The following is a 21,992-nucleotide window of genomic DNA, read 5'->3' as shown; positions in this document are numbered from 1 at the left end:
ATTTTTAAAAAAAGAAGTAAAAATTAGAAAATATAAAAAAGCAAGGATAAGACTATCGGTAGAAAATAACAAAGGCCAACAGTCAGCAAAATAAGAAAGCCAGTTGGAAATCACATGACCGACAAGCCATTATGACCAACAGCTGAAAAGGACGAGGCAATGATGAATGCAGTGACGTTATTCAAAAGAAGACAAGATGGTGACGAATACAATGACATCATCAAAAAACAAATTTGGAGTCCGAATTTGAAGTCCGCGGACGCCTATAAATAAGAGGTAATGAAGCTGAAGGAGATCATTAGAAAACTTCTCCTACTCTTCAAAGCATTGGAGTTTTTAGTCTTTTCAAATATTTTGTAGTATTTTAACCTTTCGGTTTATGGGGGTTTCCCCAACGAGTCAAGTCCTCTAATATGAGAGGCTAAACAGCTGTCTCCTCCAACGGAGGAATAATATCTATATAATATTCTCTATATTTCTTAAATAAAAGTTAGGCTTCTGTTCTACCTGTTTATCCAAAATTCTATTAAGTCCCTATATTGGAGTCCCTTTTATGCCCTAAGGTAGGAAACGAAATAGGGTTGTGTTGTTTGTTGCTGAAGGAGCCAAGTTCCTCCGAACCATCTGCTACGGTAGTGTGGTTGGAAGAAGTCCGTAAACCTGAGGACTTGAAATACCTGGAAACAAAGCGGTCAAAGCAAGGTATGAATTTATGGGGTCTTAGTTTATTTCGAAAGCATGTTGGGCCTATTTCTGAGCATAAGGGGTTGTTTCTCTAAAAATTGCAAAGAGATTTGATTAAAGGACCAATAGTGTTAAAATCTAAAAACCATGGGACCACAAGTGTCGACCATGAAAAGCGTGGGACTAGAAGTGATAACGGCTTTATCTAACAGGACCAAAAATGCAATTTTGCCCAATTTTTAACACCACAATATCACCAAAATGTACAATAATACACCGTCAAAATAAATCAGCTTTAACATCTACAACAAATCAACATCTACAACAACACAATACTAAAATAAATTATTTTTTTTTAACATCAATACCTAAAAAGTTTATTGCTCACTCAAATCTGTTAAGGAAAGAAACAAAAAGATTAATAAACCATCTACCGGGGGGCATCAACGGCAAACGAATGACAAGAGAAGAGTGGTAGTAGGTGTGAGAAGTGGAAAGATTGAGAGAAGAGGGGAAGAGAAATAAGAGAAGATGAAAGAAAAATAAGAGAGAAACGGGAGATATTGCCGCAAAAGTAGGGGGGGAAAAAGAAGGGGGAAAAGGGAAACAAAAATAAAAATAAAATTTATAAAATACAAAGCAATACTCGTTGCAAATTATTAGCAACGTATATAATTTTAAAATCCATTGCAAATGGTGTCACGGACATTAATTGTTGCACAAATCGTTGCAAATTTGCAATGGATGTGTTCCATAACAATTTTGCCGCTACTTTTGCAAAGACTTGTAACAGATGTGGGTCACCCGAAAGTTGATCAATTTTTGCAACGAATTTTGTAAAGGAAAGTCCATTGTCACATTTCATTATTGCTTTGCCACAAATTTGCCACGAAAATCTAAGTTTTGGAATTCCGTTTGCAAAGTCGTGGAATAGTCCGTGGCAAATTAATTTCTGTTAAAAAATATGTTGCTGTATGTAGCATTTTGTTTGTAGTCAAATATTAAACGATAATAAGAAATATGATAGATGTCAAGCAAATAGGAGATAACTAATAATATTATCGATAAAATCCAAAAATTTCATGAAACAACAACAGAATTCCAATTATTTAGTTATATTTTTATATACCTTTTGTATTTTCATTGAATAGAAAGTTTTTACAATAATTTTTAAAAGATTAAATTCTTTAAAATTAATGAATAAAATCTTTTCATTTATAAAGTACGAGTTATTAAATTTTAAAATAATATTTCTTAATTTATGAAATACTTTATACTTTTACATAATTAAAATTTTGAAGTGGAACACTTTGTTACGATCAATTCAAAATGCATGTTTTAAATGGAAGTGGTCCTTTAAAGCTATCATTCAAGTTTTGGACATTTTGGGAAAGATACAAACACATTTTTCTCACCAGAATACATAGCTAAGAGTGATGAGAATCAAGTTTCCAGATATCGCGTTAAAGAATTCTAGACCACCATACATATAATTTTACACATTTAATATTTCAAAAAAAAAAGTAACATATCCATTATAAAAAAAAATAGCAAAAGGAAAATTAAGTGATAATTTAGTCATATTAGTGTATATATATTTATATGTATATATTAAGTGGTAAGAATTCGTATTTTCTCACAATAGTGACTCTTAATTTTAATAGCAACAATTATCACAATAGTTGTCACAAGTTTTATGACAAAATGTTAAGTATAAATTTCTAAATAGAAATAATTAGTGTCAAATGATGACATTCTTTCTTATAAATTCTAATTGATAATAATTAAATTGTAATGAGATTAAAATTATGTTTTCTCAATTATATATCTTGGTATTAATTCTAAAATTTTCATTTAATATTTTAAATAATATTATTTTTTGTCTTGGTGATGGTTAAAGACTGATCAAATTCATGTCGTCTAAATTTTATTTGACCATCTATTTACGCTAATTAATTAATTTCTCTTATTTACTACTCACTTCTATAAAATATGATCATACATGGAAGCCCAATGAAATGGGTTCTGTTGCTAGACGGACGTCAAAATAAGAATGATATTTATAATTTTTTAAACAATGAAAAGATATTTATAACTATATCAAACTTCAAAAGATGTGACTGTAATTTAACCTTTATTTTATATTTGGGACTTCAAAATATGACACTCATTGGTTGCTATCTCAACATTATAAATTCGAAATTATATTTACGAAAATAAATTGAAAGCTAAAGTTGGGCAAATGATAAATTAATTCATGGAACGAATGAAATAGAATCTAAAAATAGAACAAAGCAATTCATTTTCTGACCAGCCTAAATATTCTTTCACGCATTTAATGTGTCAAAAAAAAAAAATGACACATATCTCATTACCCCCAAGAATGAAAAACACAAACACAACTACAAGAATTCTCCTATAAATACCCATTCAGCAGAACTCTTAGAACCACACAGACATTTACTACAAGAGCAAAGGAGGAGCAAAAGCTAAGGATGGCATCCATTTGTCAAGGTACTGAAATGAAAATGTTTTTTAGTTAATTGCAAACATGTTTCCATCTTGACTTCATGCAGCTTAATTTCTTTGGGTAAATTTCATCGACTGCCTCGACACAATTTGCAGAGAAAAAACATAAATCTTAAAATCATAACTCTAGCACCAAGTCCTAACAACTAAATGAAAGTAGAAGTAATTTCCAATAAATAAATTATCTATAGAATCAATTATTCGACGCCACTTGCATCCTTTGATAAGCTACAAACCCCAATATAGCTCTTCCTCACCCTCCTCATACACCTCATCTGTAAGATATGGTAAGAACAGAATTAAACAACTTCGGCGAAAAGATAAAAGGCAAAAATGGATGTGAGAGAAGCCAAATTATTGTCACTTAATATATATTTTTATGGACAATTTTAAAATTATGAATAGATAATTTGTCAATAATATTATATGTTGTTGTGGTGCGTCTAGGATGAAAAACAACAGTACTAGAAGCATTGTACTACAAATACCCATTGTTCAGACTCCACAAAAAACACAGAATCACAGACAAGTGAAGAGAATTAAGAAGCAAAAGTTAAGAATGTCACTTGCAAAGATACATCATAGAAATCTCTCGAGTTTTATTACAAACATGCTTCGTCCTTACTCCTTTTCGTTGCTTATATATGTAGGTAAGAGCGAATGGCCTGAGCTAGTGGGGACGTGTGGAGAAATCGCAGCGAAAACCATCCAGGAGGAGAACTCCGTCATTGCCATCATTGTTCCACCATCCCAAACATGGATCCCTAGTAATTTCAGTTGCGGCCGAGTATTTGTTTTCGTCGATGAGAAAGGCATTGTTACAAGAGTGCCTACGGTCGGTTAAACTAAGCAGATGGAGATGATTCTTTGCTGCTTCAATTGACTTGTAATATGATTAAAATAAATAAGTCGTCTGAGGGTCGTCTTGCTGTGCTTATATGGTTTTATGTTTAGTGTGCTTATCAATAACATGCAAGGTTTGTGTTTGCTTAAATTTGGGACATCGAAAATGGGACGGAAAATTTGTGCTATAGTAATGGTGTAAATGTTTCTGTCACTTTTGTGTCATGTATTGACGCTTCATATGATGTCATGCAAATAAGTTAATTAATGTGAAGGATAATAATCCTTTTCCTATACTTATATCAAGTTATTTTTTATTTCAATAATTTTTTCCAATGTCGTTATGTTAGTTATATAGTAGGAAATGGTGATTACATGTATCTTGATTAATGTAATTATTCAAATATAAACTTATTTTAAAGTATTTGATAATAAAGACAATGTAATATATACAATTACGAATATGACTTTAATTAATCACATTTGGAAGAATTGAAAAATAATTATATTTTTAAAAATTTCCACAATTATTTTTTATTAACAATATTGTATATATTATTAAGATAAAAAGATAGGTAAATATATTTTTAATAAGTATATTTATTTTTATATATAAGTCATTGATTTAAAAAACATAATATGCCAAGCGTGGATTATTAATAAAATTGGAATAGTTGATTTGACTTAAATACCATCTAATGATTATGAAATAAAGATACACAAAAAAATAAAAAAATAAAAGAAATACTAAAATTAACCATGTAGTCCACCCAACGCGTGAAGGCGTTCTGTTACACCATTAAAAAAAATATAAGGAGTCAAACGAAGCTTTTATTTTATATAAGGGCTTTTTGCCAAATATGTGAACAAGGGGGAAAATATGATAATAGATACAAGAAACAACTCTATATGGATACCCCTTAGGGGCAACACATTCTTCATGTTATGTATGATTTTCTTAAATGTTGCAGGTAAGGCCTTGGAAAGTAAATCTGCCAAATTTTCGGTTGATCTTATCTTCTTGATATCGGTTTCGTTTTTCTTTTGAAGCTCATGTGTATAAAAGAACTTCGGTGAAATATACTTCATTTTACCTCATTTAATATAATATTTGAGTGATGATGCACAACATTGTCTTCATAGAGTACTGTTGGATCATCTTTAATTAATAATCCATATTTTTTTTTATATGTTTGATAACTAATTTAAACCAAATATATTATCTACTTGCTTCTGAACTGCAATTATTTCCAAATAATTTGTAAATGTAACCACCATTGTCTGTTTAACTGATCTCCATGAGATCGCAACATCTCCATATGTAAACAGATAACCAGCTTTTGATTTTTATGTGGATCAGTAAGATATCCTGCATCTGCATATCCTATTAACTAAGAATTTGACCCATATATATGGGTAGAGCAATCACATATTAATCGTCCAAGTAGATCCCATATCTCCGAGTAGGATTAGAACTATACCTTGCTACTGAATTAACTGCAAAAGATATATCAGGTCTTCTACAATTTGCAAGATACATAAGTGCTCATATAGCGCTTAGATATGGTATTTCCATATTATACGAGTGTTTGCAAACACTTTAAAAAAATACTTTTTTAACTTCTGACTTCAAAATAACTAAAAAGTAAAACAGAAACGAGCTGAATCATGTGTTACTTGTCATAGCAGATGAATATTCGACTTTTGAAAGGATATGGAATACAATCTCAGAGCTGGTCCCTAATCCCCACAACATTGCGTGGATGAACTTTCCAAGTAATAAGAAAAAACATTGTTCGCACATTTAAGGATTAAGAGATAATTATACTTTTGATTTTGGGTTAATTATACTTTGTCATCCGAACTATTGCTGTTTTTATATTTTGGCATTTAAACTTTATATGGTATCTACTTACCGTCTCAACTTTATTAAATTTTGCACTTTGTCATTTATAATTATTTTTCACAAATTTTTTTGTTAAAAAAACATCACATGCAGTGCACATATAATACTTATGTATTATATGATGTGATATTTTTTATATATATACAGCATATGATGTATTTTCGACAAAAAATCAGTAAAAAAAGGGTCATATGTAAAAAAAGGGTCATATGCACAGCCTCACATGTTTGCCATGCACGTGATCTTTTATATTTGATGGCAGATGATAGAAAGGACTAATTTCACAAAAAAATGCACTTTGTGAGGACTAAATTGTTATATTAATTGTTTGAGAATAAAAAATGAAATAATTAATAGTATAGTTTGAGAATTAAAACTGTAATTCTCTTGAAGGATTCATTATTATACCCACACTCTAAAATATCCAATTAAAAGTGCAAAATGATCATTAATTGGCAGAATGACGGAAACTATTAATATTTTAAAAGTTGAAGGACTAAAATAAAACTTCATAATGTTTAGGAACTAAAAACGAATTAGTAGCAATATATGAGGATCAAAACTGTAATTATTCCACACATAAACATATGTATATAGATGTAAATATTATTAACTGTAACTATTAATCTTTATTAAATTTAGTCATGGACGAACTATTTGTCCTACAATATGGTCCCGAAAGGAATGCAAGTAGAAAACGGTCCCAAAACATAGCATAAATGAGCTGTCCAAATAAATAACAAAAATCATTTTTGGCACATTAATGTTGGCCCGGCATGCGATCTTTATAAGTCCCAAGGATAAAAGTATGATAATATGGCAGATTTGTATCTCTTTTGTTTTTTCTGATAGAAACCAAAGGTAAGGAACCAAAAACATGTTCTGCATGGGGGAAAGAGACAGCTAATGGAAATACTACCTAAACATTCTAAAAACACTCAAGACACAACAAGATAACCAATTATTGTTGGTTATGCTGGAGTTGTGTATTATAAGTTGAGGGACGAGTTAGATTATTTATTTTTAAGATAATTATTGTCCAATTTTAGTGTTATTGGTAATGATAATTTGACTTCCAACGACTTATATCTCAAATTAGTAATATTATAAATTTTGAGAAAGACGAACCGAGTCCGAGCTAGAATTTTTTCTATAAAGAAATAATCAAATTTTGGGGCAGTTGAGTTCTAAGAGTATATATATAACTCAGATATACAAATTAGAAGTGCAAAATGCAATCTCCCCTCCAATGTAAGTTGAGAATGATAAAACGCTCCGTATGAATTTGTAAAATATGAGAAAGATTCCTCCGTCACGATCAATTTTGTTTTATTTTTAATTTCTGTTTTTATTTTACAACTATTTAATCTTATCCATTTTACAATTCAAATAAAATCTTGCTTAAATCTAAAGTTGATTCTTTTTTTCTCCAAATTCAATTATATATATAATTTATATACAAAAATTATAAGATATATGTATAATATAATTGTATAAAGAGAAAATTGCATAAAACACCCCTATATTTTCAAGAGTTAGCTAAAAAACTCCTATGCTGAAAAAATAGGTAAAAAAATCTCTGTGTTTTCCAAAATGTTGTATACTCTCCCCTTCATTTCGGTAAATCCTAACGGCGTAAAATTTTTGCTAAATTGACCATTATACCCTTCTTATAACAACCATTGATTTTTAATATAAAAAATAAACGGTCTAGATCTTAAGTAATTTAAATGTATTTTTTATTTATATATTTATATATACATTATATATAACGTAATATACTATTTGTCCAAAATTTTCTTTCTAAGATTCCAGCATTGTCTCAATCAATTTCTGACCATGGCTTAAGCCATTCAAATCCTCTCCTTAAAGCGTACATATCTATACCATCAATTTGAATTTTCATTGGCCAGAGAGAGTGGGCCCCAGGCACGACCGTCAAAGCTTCTTGGCTTCGATTTATTGCCATCGAGATGAATTCCGATCGGAGACCACCACCACTAGACTCTCCTCGACCAGAAGATTCGAACGAGACTAACCTTGCTCATTTTCATCAAGTTTTTTGCTAAGATCTAAAAATTTTAAATTCATTTCTGCCATGAAGTTTCTTGCAATCGATTCACCGCCATCTGGACGAATCACGGCTTGAGACTACCACCATTCGAATCCTCTCGTCCAAACAATTCCAACGAGACCAAGCTTGTCCATTTTCATCAGTCGGCGATGGAGAAGAAGAGAGATAAAAGAAATAAGTAAAATTATTTAATTTTACAAAATTTAAAATAATAAAAAAAAATATTAAATATTAAATTAAAAATATATTAATAATTTAAATATAATATTTTTTAAGTTAAAATTTTTTGATTTAATTTATAGGTACTTTTATATTTATTTACTATATTTTATAAATAAATATTAAAATATATTTAAATTAAATAATAATTTAGTAAAAGTATTTAACTTAATAAAATTTAAAATAATAAAAAAAATATTAAATGTTTAACTTAAATATATATTAAAGTTTTACTATATAAGTTAAAAAAAATGATATAATTTTTAGATATTTTTATATTTATTTAGTATATTTTATAAATAAATATTAAAATATACTTAAATTAAATAATAATTTAATTTAATTAATAATATATAATGTTATAAGTGATTTTTATCCATTGCAACCAGGATCATCAGGTAGGGATAGGATAATTTTTCAAGATAATGAATAACCGGCAACCTTTCATAAAATTTATAATCAAATATAATACTCCAAACTGCCCCTAAAAGCGCCTTTAACACGGCTATGATCGGGGTCTTACCAGAAGCCATATATTTAGAACATAATTTTTATGTCAAGGCCAGTTATTATTATCCAACCTATAAATTTGATGAGTCCTAATTATTCATGATGCCAAATTCATGCTAGTGTAATTAATAGTTAGGAATCAACACATGAATCGGTTAGCCTATAAGGTTATCCATGAACAATAAAATAAGATAATAAATAAAATACAGAAATTAAAATAAAGCGAGTAAAACTTACAGTAGTCCTTATGTAGTTGCAAACTTTTTATTTCAATATATAGATTTACAATGAGAAGGGATTGCTCAGCACATGAGCAGAAGAGAAAGAGAGAAAACAAAAGAGAGGTTTCTTCTAAGGTTCTGCCCTTAACGTTTCCAAACATCTGCATTTATAGGATGCAGAGGATCCTATTCTACAGGGGCCTAACCCTACAAACTACAGTAGAAACCATGTATTACACAGTATAAGACCGATATTTCGGAAAAAAGTGCTACAGTTACAATAATAATTGAACTAAAAGTCAAAAATGAATAGTAGAAAAGCCAAGATTCCCGGCCTTCTGTCTGCTTTGACGTCATTGATTACGTCATCTTATTAATTGCTTATTAATGCGTCATTTGACACTGATAATCATGCATTGATACCTTCTTTAATCAGATTTTCTCCCAGTTCTTGCCTGGTTTGAGGAAGATTCTTCCATATCCTTCTTGTGAATTTTTTCTACCAAGGTTTCCTTGATAGCTTCAAAAATATCCTCAAATTCCACATCATTTGGATCTTGAGCATCTTGCATGAATTCAGATGCCATAGTTGAGTCAGATTTGGTGGATTTATTATCCTCTCCAAAATGTGCCATCAGGTCCTTTTTCATTTCTTCCACATATGCAGCAACCATTTGATCTTTAGTCAGAAATTCTGACTTCATTTTGAATTTCCTTGAGATATGATCGAAAGGAGATGGGGTAGCAATATCTTCCTTCTGATTTTCATAGACGCTTATTTTCGTCTGAAGGAGATCCATTGTCTCTTTTCCAAATATTTTCTTTGTATTAGGATCAGTCTTCATCATTTTATCCCAAAATTTAATATGGGATATTCTGTATAAGCAAGGAATTCCAGCATCTGTCTGACCAATTTCTGGCGTCCATTTCCAGATCCAGGGTATTGAAAATTCAATGAAGAAGAAACATGAGGCTATTCCCTCTATAAATAGTTTAGCTTCTTGTTTCTTTATCAATTGTGGTGAAATATCCACTCATTTATCAAAAAAGAATTTTATTTTCTCAGGTAAAATATTTGGAGTAGGACCAAAATAGTAAAACCAGTGTATAAACCAGTGCGGGATATCAGTGTTATAAACATTGGCACAAACCTTTATAAACCAGGAATGTTTGTGCTTATCATTTTCATAATCTAATACCTTCATAAAGGCATCGCAATAATCCCAGTAATTATATTTTACTGTTGATTTATTAATCAAAATTTCTTTATCTTTCATAGGAGAAATTCCCCAATCTTCCAAAGGTATAACCTTTTTGATAATCATTTTGCTGAAATTATAAATTTCTTTATTAGTGCTCGTAAAATGTGATATTTCACATGAGCCATTTTGAACAAGTATTTATTCATAAAAGTATCTGGACTTATAAGTCCTTGCTGGTAAGGATGAATTATCCAAATATCTTTGCATTAAAACCCATGAATCATTTTTCCATTTCAAATCTTTTTCTTCCAAAAGAAATATAATTTCTTTATGTTGGGTTTTTTAAAATCCAATATTATTGGATTCTGATTCTTCATCACCAATTATTTTGGCATATGAGGGACTATCATTCCCTTCAGTTTGGGATTGCTGACCTTTTTTATATTCCAAGAATGCCTGATATTCAGGATCTTGTGATAAATCCATAGCTATGAGCTTTTGTTTTCCATTCTGAGATATAATCTCAGATACTTTGCCTCGACCACCTCTTCCTCTATAAGAGGAAGATCCCCGACCTCGGGAGTTCATACCTGTCATTTGTGAAAATATTCCCGAGTTAAGAAATCTGGAAGACTATTATCTTCTCCCTTTTTATAGAATATTTCAAAATCAAATGGGGCTAATTGAGCCTGCCATCTTGCAAACAATTGTTTAGAAACATCATGTTTAAAATCCTTTTGAAACATAAATTTGGCTGCTTTGCAGTCTGTCATAATCACAAATTTTTTATTATATAAATCATTTTGAAATTTCAAAACACATTTGACTATAGCTAGAATCTCTTTTGCTATAGTTGCATAATTTTTCTGAGAATCATTCCATTTTCTTGAGTGGAATCTAACAAGATATACTTGTTTTGTTTCAGGATTTATCTGGGTTAATATTCCTCCAAACCCTATATCAGATGCATCAGTTTCTATGATCTTTTTCCAATCTGGATTACTTAACATTAAACAAGGAAGTGTTTTAACTTTAGTCTTATTCTTTTTATAGCTTCTGTATGAGCAATTGTCCATGGCTTAGGATTCTTTTTCAGTCTATCATATAAGATAGCCGTATCTTCTATTAAAGTTTTGTAATAAGGAGCAATATAATTTAGACTTCCTAAAAATCTTTGTAACTGAGTTTTTTCAGTTATTTCATTTGAAAATTTTTCTGCAAAATCAATACTTCTATTAATAGGAATAATACTTCCTTTTTCAATGATATGACCTAGAGACCTTATTCTTGTCTGGAATAATTCCATCTTTGACTTAGAGATCACTAAACCATTTTGTATAATTAAACATTTAAATATATTTAAATGTTTAAAATGTATTTCAATAGTTTTTTAATAGACCAATATGTCATCAATATATACTATTATAAAAGTACTATAAGGAGTAAAAATATCATTCATAATTTTCTGGAATTCAGAAGGAGCATTTTTCAAACCAAATGGCATAACATTCCATTCATAATGTCCAATAGGAACATTAAATGTTGTTTTATATCTATCAGATTTATTAATTTGTATTTGCCAATATCCTGATTTTAAGTCAAATTTAGAAAATACTAAACTATCATAAAGTCTATCAAGTAGATCTTTTTTATTAGGAATAGGATGCCTAATCCATTTTAATGCCTTATTAAGAGGTTTATAATTTATAACTAATCTTGGAATACCTCTTTCAATTTCAGAATGTTTATTAACATAAAAAGGAGTACATGACCATGAAGATTGAGAAGGACTTATTAATCCTTTTTGTAAAAGGGATTCAATTTCTTTTTTGCATAATTCTAAGTATTCAGAATTCATTTGACAAGGCCTCGCCTTAGTAGGTATATTCTTTTCATCAAAAGAATCTTCATAAGGTAAAGAAACTATATGTTTCTTTCTATCCCAAAAAGCATTAGGATGATCATTACAAATTTCTAAAGAGAATTGATTTTTTAATAGACTAATTTTATCCTGTAATTTAGGATTCTTCAATTGCTCTTCGATTGTTATAATGTTTATTTCTTGTTTTAAGAAATTAATTTGATTCTGTTTTGCTTTAATATTATCATAAATATTATGCAACATTTTACTAAATGGTTCAATAATAAATTCAAGAAATATATCATCATTCTGGAAAGTTCCTATAATTCCTTTACTATCAATCTTTTTTATTGGATAAATATTATGTAAGAATGGAGTCCCAAGTATTACTTGGTTAGTTATATTCTTAGCAAGAATAAAACTTTGAGAAATACATTTATTATCAATGCAGACAAAAGCTTTAGGAATTTTATACTGTATTTGGAATTTATCACCTCCAGCATGCCATAAAGTATGACTAGTTTTATGAAAATATCTAGTTGGTATTAATCCTTCCTGAATAACATTCAAATCAGCACCACTATCAATAAGAGCTGTAAATGATTTTGTATAATGATTATCAATCAAAAGAGATATTTTTATATACCATTTTTGGGATATAACCATTTCTATGGTTGATAAAAAGTTTTCAGAGAAAATGCTATGCTCATCTATTTTTAGTTTATTATCATTTTGAGATCTATTTTCTAATCTAGAAATATTTTCTAAGTCAGAAATTCTAGATTCCTGAATAGTATTTTTATCTTTCAATATTTTAATTTCTTCTTTTAGATTGTTTATTTCTTTATATAAATTTTGAAGAGATATATTATCTTCTTTATATTGATATTTACTTCTAAGTTGGTTCATTACCTCATTCATATTGTATGATCTTTTTGTGTTTATAATTGTTCCATTTAAGTCTTCTTCTGTATTATAAGAAGTAGAAGTACTGGATTCAGTATTAATCTTATCAATAATTTGCATTCTTAATTTCGGATCTTTAATTGCTTTTAATAATTCAAAAGCATGATTTGAAGTAAGAACATTAATATTCATTTCTGAGAATTGGGAGTATTTTATACAATTCAGATTTTTCAATATCATTTTTACTATTAATATTATTTAGTTCTTTAGGACAGGCTAGTCCTAGGCTACAAGGTTCACATTCTGAACTTGATTCTGAAATATTTTCATTTTCTAATACATTTAATATTTCTTCTTCTTCTGATTCAGAAATACTTATTGATTCTGTTTCTGTATTTTCAAATTCTGATTCTTGTAAAGTTTGTATTATTATATTTTTTATATCATCTGATATTTCAAGATTATTAATCTTCTTTTTAGTCCAACAGTATTTTGCAGTATGACCTAATTTTTTGCAAATCTTACAATATCTATTTTTATATTTCGAATATTTCGGTTTTCTTTGAGATTTTTCTTCTTTTCTTTTATTCTTTTTCTCTATATGTTTCTGAGAATATTTTCTATGTTTTGATTTATAAGGCTTATTAATTTTATAGTCCTTACTAGTAGTAGGATTTTCTAAACCAAATTGTTGACAAAATTGTCCTAATTGTTTCCTTTCATCAAGGTTTTATTTTTTAATTTGTTGACTAAGCTTTATTTCATTACACAAAGCTAATCCTTCTTGTATATAAGTATCTATTAGAGCTCCGTAAGTATAACTTTCATATGGAATATTAATCTGGTCTTTTCTTAATTTTTTCCTAATCCTTTCTGCAAATAGACTAGGTAGACCATCAATAAATTTTGATTTCCAGTGTATATTATTACATTCTGGTAATTCCATTACTCGACTTAAGAAAGTATCTTTATACCATCTAAAATTTGAAAGTGTTTTACACCTTAAATTTTGTAATAAAGTTCTAATAGTATCACTAAATCTTCCTGTAAAGTGTTCAATAATATTAACAGCAAGTGTATAAACTGCATTTTCAACTAAATTATTATTTTCTTGTTTAACAGTATTGATAATACTATCTTTATCTTGTTGAGATAGATAATTATCCCACCAACCTTTAAGTTGTCCAGTAAATCCAGCAACAATCATTGCTGCAATAGTTTTATCTGAATTATTACTATTTTTACAAATAGTGGAATACATCAGCATTCTATGTACCGTGTTATAAATCTGTTTATTAGAATATCCATCTATGTTCCATTCATAAATCTTATTACCTGAATAACTAATATCTATTGTATCAGTATATTCTTCATGTAAAACATCCATAGGTGTTGGTCTATTATAATAGAATTTACTTTGAATAGGTTTATCAGCCCATTTATTAGTAATTTTATTGATTTGGTTTTTAAAAACTTGTTTATGATTAGTATTTTCTATCAATTCATACTGTAACTCCTTATCAAGAGTTTTTATACTTAATTTACTGAATTTTTCTTCAAGCATTTTTTCTAATTCATGTATTGGTCTTATTTTGAAATCAGATATCACTGGAGGAGGCTGAAAGCTAGGAGATGCTTCTTTTTCCTCAGATTTTGTTTTTATTATGACCGGTTGTATATTATTTATAGCTTTAATAATCATTTCAATTTTATTATGAAGTGATTGAATTTGTTCTCCTAAAATATTAAGGAATAAATTTGTATAATTTTGTTGTTCAAACATATTATTAATATGTTTACAAGTTACTGTAAGAGTGTCTGTTTCTATTAATTTAGAAAAGGCTGAAAATTATGAATTTTGCCATTCTTTTCAATATGAAAAGACTGTTGTGGAGGGTAAAGACCTTGATAAACTTTCCCTGATTCTAGTCTATAATTTCTTTCTATAACAGAAATATAGTTTTTGACATATGTATCAATAAACCATGTCACAAAAGGAATTAAAGCATTTTTTTCTTTGCAAACCTTATAAAATTCATCTTGAAAATATAACATTTCTTGCTTATCAAAGCTTTGGAAAAACCATTCTCTGAATTGGCTATAACCTGCGTCTTTAAATTCTTCTGAAATAATTTTTCTGGCTGGAGAGCCAGGACTAAAATCTATAATAGAACTATAATCCATTAAATATTAAACCCCATTTCTGACATAGTCGGTTCTAACTCATTATTATCCTGAGTTTGATTATTAGCTTCTCTTACAATATTTTGTCTGTTAATATATAATTTTTCTGTAACAGGCGTAAATATTTCTGTTTCTCTTATTTGAGAAGTAGAGACTCTAGAAGGCATAGGAGATTCTACCCTATAATCTATAGGTGATATGTAAGATCTTAATGAGTTACATTTCTGAAATAGTAATGATTTAGAGTTTGTTTCAAATTTAATATTTACAGTTCCTTCATTATTTTGAAGAATATCTATAATCTTATTATGATCATGTATTTGTGACCTTTTAGGTACAGCTTGTTCAATTATCCAGTTTTCTGGAAAAGTTATTTCTTCCTATTTAATAGGTCTTCTTGTAGTAATATTTGAATTACTAAAGTTTGTTTCAATTAGTATAGTTTCATTTTTTGATTTATCAATCCTTTTACATTGTGGATTTAATGTAAATAAAGGCTTATAATATATTCTATAATAGATACATATTACTTCTGTTCCAGGCATATAATCATGACCATGAGTTTTAATATTTAATGTTAAGGCATCTAATATATTAATATCAGATAAAGATAATTGTAAATTTGGATATACATTAAAATAAACTGGTCCATGTGCCAGACTAGACTGTATTATGCCCATAAGGGATTGTTTCCAATTTAAATTTCTACCATCTCTTAAAGCTGCAATAAAGCTTTCCGGTAAACTTTCTAAAGTCAAAGGTTTAAATGCAATTTGTACAAGTCCTATATGTAGAAATTTATGTGTTTGTCTATAATGACTAATGTCCTTTTCGAATAATAATCTTATTATCATTTCATCATTATTTAATGAGATAGATTCTTCAGTAGTTTTTACTACTTGTTTTAATCCTAACTTTTCAAAAGTTCTTAATTGAATATTAATCTCGGTTCAACTTTTGGAATTGTCCATCTATTTAATAAATCCAAATTCTGAGGTATATCATATTCCTCATTTTTAATATTTTTAATATTAGAATTCTTATTAAGTATGTTCATGTGATGCATGAATAAAGTCATGTGTTGATCCATAACATATTAATTACTACTACCATGGCTCTGATACCATTGCAACCAGGATCATCAGGCAAGGATAGGATAATTTTACAAGATAATGAATAACCGGCAACCTTTCATAAAATTTATATTCAAATATAATACTCCAAACTGCCCCTAAAAGCGTCTTTAACACGGCTATGACCGGGGTCTTACCAGGAGCCTATATTCAAATAAAATTATTAATTTAACAAAATTTAAAAATAATAAAAAATATTAAATATTTAATTTAAATATATATTAATACTTTTAATATAACATTTTATATAAGTTAAAATAGTTGATATAAGTTTTAGTTATATTGATTTAGTATATCTTGTAAATAAATATTGAAATATATTTAAATTAAATAATAATTTAATTTAATTAATAATATATATATATATATTATAAGTGATTTTTATTTATATTCAAATAAAAGAGACAAAATGGACATTGTTGTCCTCCTATCGTCATCAGCCCCCTTCCCTAATCTCCTGTCGTCCATGCCCACCTGGTTCCCCATTGTTGTCGGGGCGCACCCCCTTTCCCATCTGAGTGCCACCTCCTTCGCCCCCTCGTTGCCGCCTCATCTTCTCCCGCTCCCCTTTTAGAGCGATGGTCGCCTTCCCCATGCTTCTACTATTTTTTTTCAATTAATAATATATGTATATTTATCAATGTATGTATAATTTAATAACTTACTTCTTGTAATTTTTTTATATTTGTATATTTTATAAATTTATTTATATAATTTGTGTAAATCTAATCAGTGATTTTAATATGAACTGTTCATGATCTAAATCAGAAAAGATTACGCCATTTGAAACATAAGTTACTATTTGAAATGTTACTACTATATTCACAAAAAGTTCAAAGTTTTCATTATTCACATAAGATAATTAGATATTGTTAAGCATGCAACAATATAAAAAGTATTTTTTCTATATAAAAAGGACTAATTTGATAATTCTACAAATTTAATGGATTAAAGTGACGAAAACAAACCTAAATTGACCAATTTTACCTCCAAAAAGTCAAAATCCAGGACGGAAAGATAATTAAAGAGACCAAATTGAGAAAAGTGGATTGAGAGCAATGTTCGATGGGCGTTCGTTGTGCGAGATATTGTTTCAATGTTTTTTTAAATAAATAAATTAATTTTATAAGGTCAGAATGATTTTATAAGGTCAGAACAGCCACTTGAATTAAATTAAAAATGATTTTTTTAAATAAATAAATAAATATTCTTTCAATGTTTTATAAGGTCAAAATGAAAAATGAGGGTTGTGGTCCCTGATGTTTACACATTGGGTGAATAAATTTTCAGAGAATAAAAATTATTGTCAGATATTAGTGATTTACACGCACGATTATTGTATTGCATGCACTCATATCAATATTGAAACTATAGGATACCACTACCAAAAAAATAGCTAAATTTCTTTATATTTTAAAATAAGCTGAAAGTATCCATGTATTTTAATTGACCAAAATATCCTTATATTGTATGTGAAATTACTAAAGTCACATTAACCTTTTATTGAATTTTTTTTTGTATTTTTCTCTCTTTTAAAAATATAATTTTTTTTACTCTTAAACATATTTATATTAAATATCAATATACAACAAAATAAAAAAATACATTACAAAAACTAATATATTAAATTTTATTTTTCAAATTTGGATATCTACATTAATATAAATAATAAGCAATTATAATAACTATAAGTTATAAATTACTTTAAAATAATAATTATTATAATTATTTGAAATTACTTTTAATTAACTAAATTATATATTTAAATTAATTTAAGTACAATAATTATTTAATATTATCAATAATTAACTAGAATATATATTTAATTATTATAATCACTTAAAAATTTTTGAATATATTTGATTAATAAATTAAAAAATAGGGCCGACGAAGACGGCAGCCACTCCCTCACAGGTCTCCATCGCCCTCTTTCTCCTCTTCGTCGCCCAAATTTGGGGGCAACAGTGGGGAGGCGGCAAGGCGACTCTAGTATAATCAATATAAATTCAACGGTCAATAAAATAAAAAATAATGTATATTAAGTAAGGGAATAACGGTCATTTTATCAAAAAGTTAACGCCGTTAATCATATTTAATAGAGGTGGGCGATTAAGCTGAGTTTTTAAAACACGGGATGTGTTTTGCCTATTTCTAAATTAAAGGAGGATTTTTTGCTGAGTTTTAAAACACGGGAGTTTTATGTAATTTAGCCAAAAAAAAATAATAATAATTTTCCCCTAGTGCACTATAAATAATTACGGATTAAATACAATTTATCCTTATGATATGTAAAATAAGCAAAAAATCTAATGAAAAAAGAATTAATAAATTATTTTCTTGTATTTTGAAAAATGAAGCAAACTACCCCCTATCAACAGTTTAAATAGGAGGTTGTAACACAAATTTTGTGTTTTGGATTTATTGAAACAAGAAAAATATTACAAAATATTTTTTTATTTAATTGTACTTTTTGCGAATACAAAATCTCTATTGGAACCATTGATTCTTCACTTCACAAATGCACTCTTTGATTTTGGCAACTTTGGAGGTGGAGCTTGATGCTTTGATTGCCTCAATGTTGATTTAGGTCTCTAATAACATTAATTCACGGGTCTTTTGACTTATTCTCAAATTAAACACTATAGACTTGGAGAACTTGACTTGAACTTGAATATCTCTTGGTGGATTTGACCTTTTGATCTTCCTCCAAGATAAACTTGTGTCTTAACAATATTAATTCACGAGTCTTTTGACTTCTTCACGAATCAGATGTTGACTTTGGATGGTGTCAGCATACTTCTCAAAACTGAAAAGGGTATGGGATGAACTGACTTGTATTACACCTACTCCACAATGCACTTGTGGAGCTATTAAGGAAGTTGCAGATCTCAAGATGGCAGACCAACTGATGAATTTCTGATGGGTTATAGTCGTATGAGGAACCATATCCTCATGATGGACCCCTTGTCCAATGTCAGCAGAGCCTATTCTATAATAGTAAGGACTGAAAAGTAAATGGAAGTCAATTCAAGACATCCATACACTACACAGAACATGGCTATGCAAGCTTTTAAAAGGCTTGAAATTGAGAAATTTTTTCAAAGGAAAAGAACTTTTACATATTAAAAGAACTCAAGTATGCAAGGAGTGTGGAAAGACAGGTCATCTAAAGGAGGTGTGCTTCAAGATATATGGATACCCAGAATGGTATAAAACACTAGTGGAACAGAGGAAGAAGCAGTAAACAATAAGGTTGGAGTTGCTACTGAGACTGAAGAATTTGTGTACAATGTTGTAGATGGAAGATAAGTGACTGAGATCATAGGGGCTGAATTACACATACTTTGGAAGATTAGAAACTCAAGTACTAGCCTTAGCAAACGAAGACAATGGTGAGTTCTTAGGTAAGTTCCTTGAAAACTCAGTCTTGGATAATTGGTCATCTAATTATCTGGATTTTAGATAGTGGAGCCACAACTCATATGTGTAATAATGCTTCACTCCGATGAGCCAAAAGCCAGTGTCTCCAATGCATTCATACATCTCGCAGATGGCACAAAGCATTCTATTAAATATTCAGGAAACATAACACCTTCTGACAAAGTTTATCTGCAAAATGTATTGTTTGTGTCAGATCTAAAGTTCAACTTACTATCTGTAAGCAAGATGTGTAATACCTCCTCTATTAGATTTAAATTCTTTCAATCCTATCGTGCTATACAGGACACCAGACTAAAGAAGTGGTTCTAGTAGGATGCTTGTTATTGATGGGTATTGAATCCACCAAAAATAATTCCTACGAACACTTGTGTAGAAGTATGAGTAGGGTCGAATCCACAGGGATTGATTTTAAATTAATTCCTTCAAAAATAAAAATAATCAGGGGGATTTTTTATTTTGAAGAAAATTAAAAATAAAAACTAAATTAAACTAAATAGCTAATAAGATTAGAAGAGATAAATATAAGATAAAAGTATTCCAGTTAAAGATATGATCATGCTTATTCCACGGTCAGTCATAGATGCAAAGATAACAACTATTCATGATAGATAAATTGGTTATGGCCTTTGATACGACCTAACGACCTCACCTTTTCTTACCTTGTGGATAGTCAAGGAACGTTCATTGACTAAACCCCTAATCAGTAAACAACCTTGGGAATATTCGTAATATTTAATTTACCGACAACATTAAGAACTAAAAAGACCCAATTCTAACCAATAAATTCCTACGATGATTTATTTAAGTTAGATTGTGTATTCCCCATAATAGAATCGAAAACTTCTGCATAATCAATTATGCTTTAGTACCACTAGTTATTGAACTAAACAAACAATTACGGATTTGCAAGTTCAATTGGCTAGGCAAATATTCTTGACAATGATATCATTTATAAATCAGATTATTTGTAATAAAAGCACAGAGAACAACACAAATACCAATAGGAATAAAAGTATAAAATATAAATTAGATCTCACAACTTGTTGAATTTAAGCATTCACCAAGTCTTCAACCGGAATGAGAGAACTAGCTAGACATGCTCATGGAAGAATCCATGAAAAGCAAAGTAAGAAAATATCATTAAAACGTAGAGAAATAGAAACGAGAATTCAAGGTCTGAAATTCTCAAGACTTCAAAAGTTGTCTCTTAAAGTGAATTAATCACATATACAGCAACTAGATACCTAATTCTACTAGGATTAAAGATAGATTCCTAATTGAATTAAAAGACTAATGGAAATAAAATTATAATCCTAGTCAAGCTCCTCATTCATCAAAAGGTAGTCCAAGCAGCTCCAAATTATCACCAAAAGTTGAGTTTGAGTCTTGTCTTAATTTCCATTTTAGTTCTTTTCTTCATTTTCTATTTCATTTGTCCTAATACTGTAAAATAATATTTAATTAGGAGAATTTTGGTCAAAAAATAGGTCAAAATATCGCATTAAATAAGTATAAAATGCGATCCTATCAGTTAGGAAAACTTTACATCCTCAAGAAACAATCTTTTGAGAAGAAGCATATAGATGAAGTCATGAATTCCAATAGAGAATGTGGCCTTAGTGTACCACTTGTTACATCAGAAACTTGGCATAAAATACTAGGACATATCCCTCATAAGGTAATGATTCATACAGGATTAATAAAAAAAAGCAAAACTCAGTCTTTATCCTGTGAAATCTGTCCTCAAGCTAAACAACAGAAGCTGTTTTTTCCCTTAAGCAATTCATCTTCTCAAAATTGCTTTGACATACTGCACATAAATTTATGGGGGCCTTATAATGAATATTTCATTTCTGAGTGCACATACATGTTAACAATATCAGATGATCACAATAGGTGTACTTGGACTTTTTTAATGCAATAAAAATCACAAACTGCAAGTTTGCTAGTTAATTTTCATAAGATGATATTGACTTAATTTGATAAGAGAATTAAAGTAATAAGAACTGGCAATCGGTCTGAATTCCTAGTAGAACAATGTAAAAAAAAATTAGAGAAGAAGGAATAATACATCAAACAATTTGTGCATACACACCACAAATAAAATAGCGTTGCAGAGTGAAAGCATAAACATCTTTTGTAGGTAGCTAAATCATTGATGTTTCAATCTAATTTGCCAAAATATTTTGGACAGATAGCAATCTTGACAGCAACCTATATAATAAATAGAATACCTACACCAATCTTAAAGTGAAATACTCCTTATGAAATACTATATG

The sequence above is a fragment of the Sesamum indicum genome, linkage group LG6 (assembly GCF_026168435.1).
Source record: "Sesamum indicum cultivar Baizhima isolate 11 linkage group LG6, ASM2616843v1, whole genome shotgun sequence".
NCBI classification, from domain to species: Eukaryota; Viridiplantae; Streptophyta; class Magnoliopsida; order Lamiales; family Pedaliaceae; genus Sesamum; species Sesamum indicum.
Note: the sequence above shows the minus strand (reverse complement) of the source record.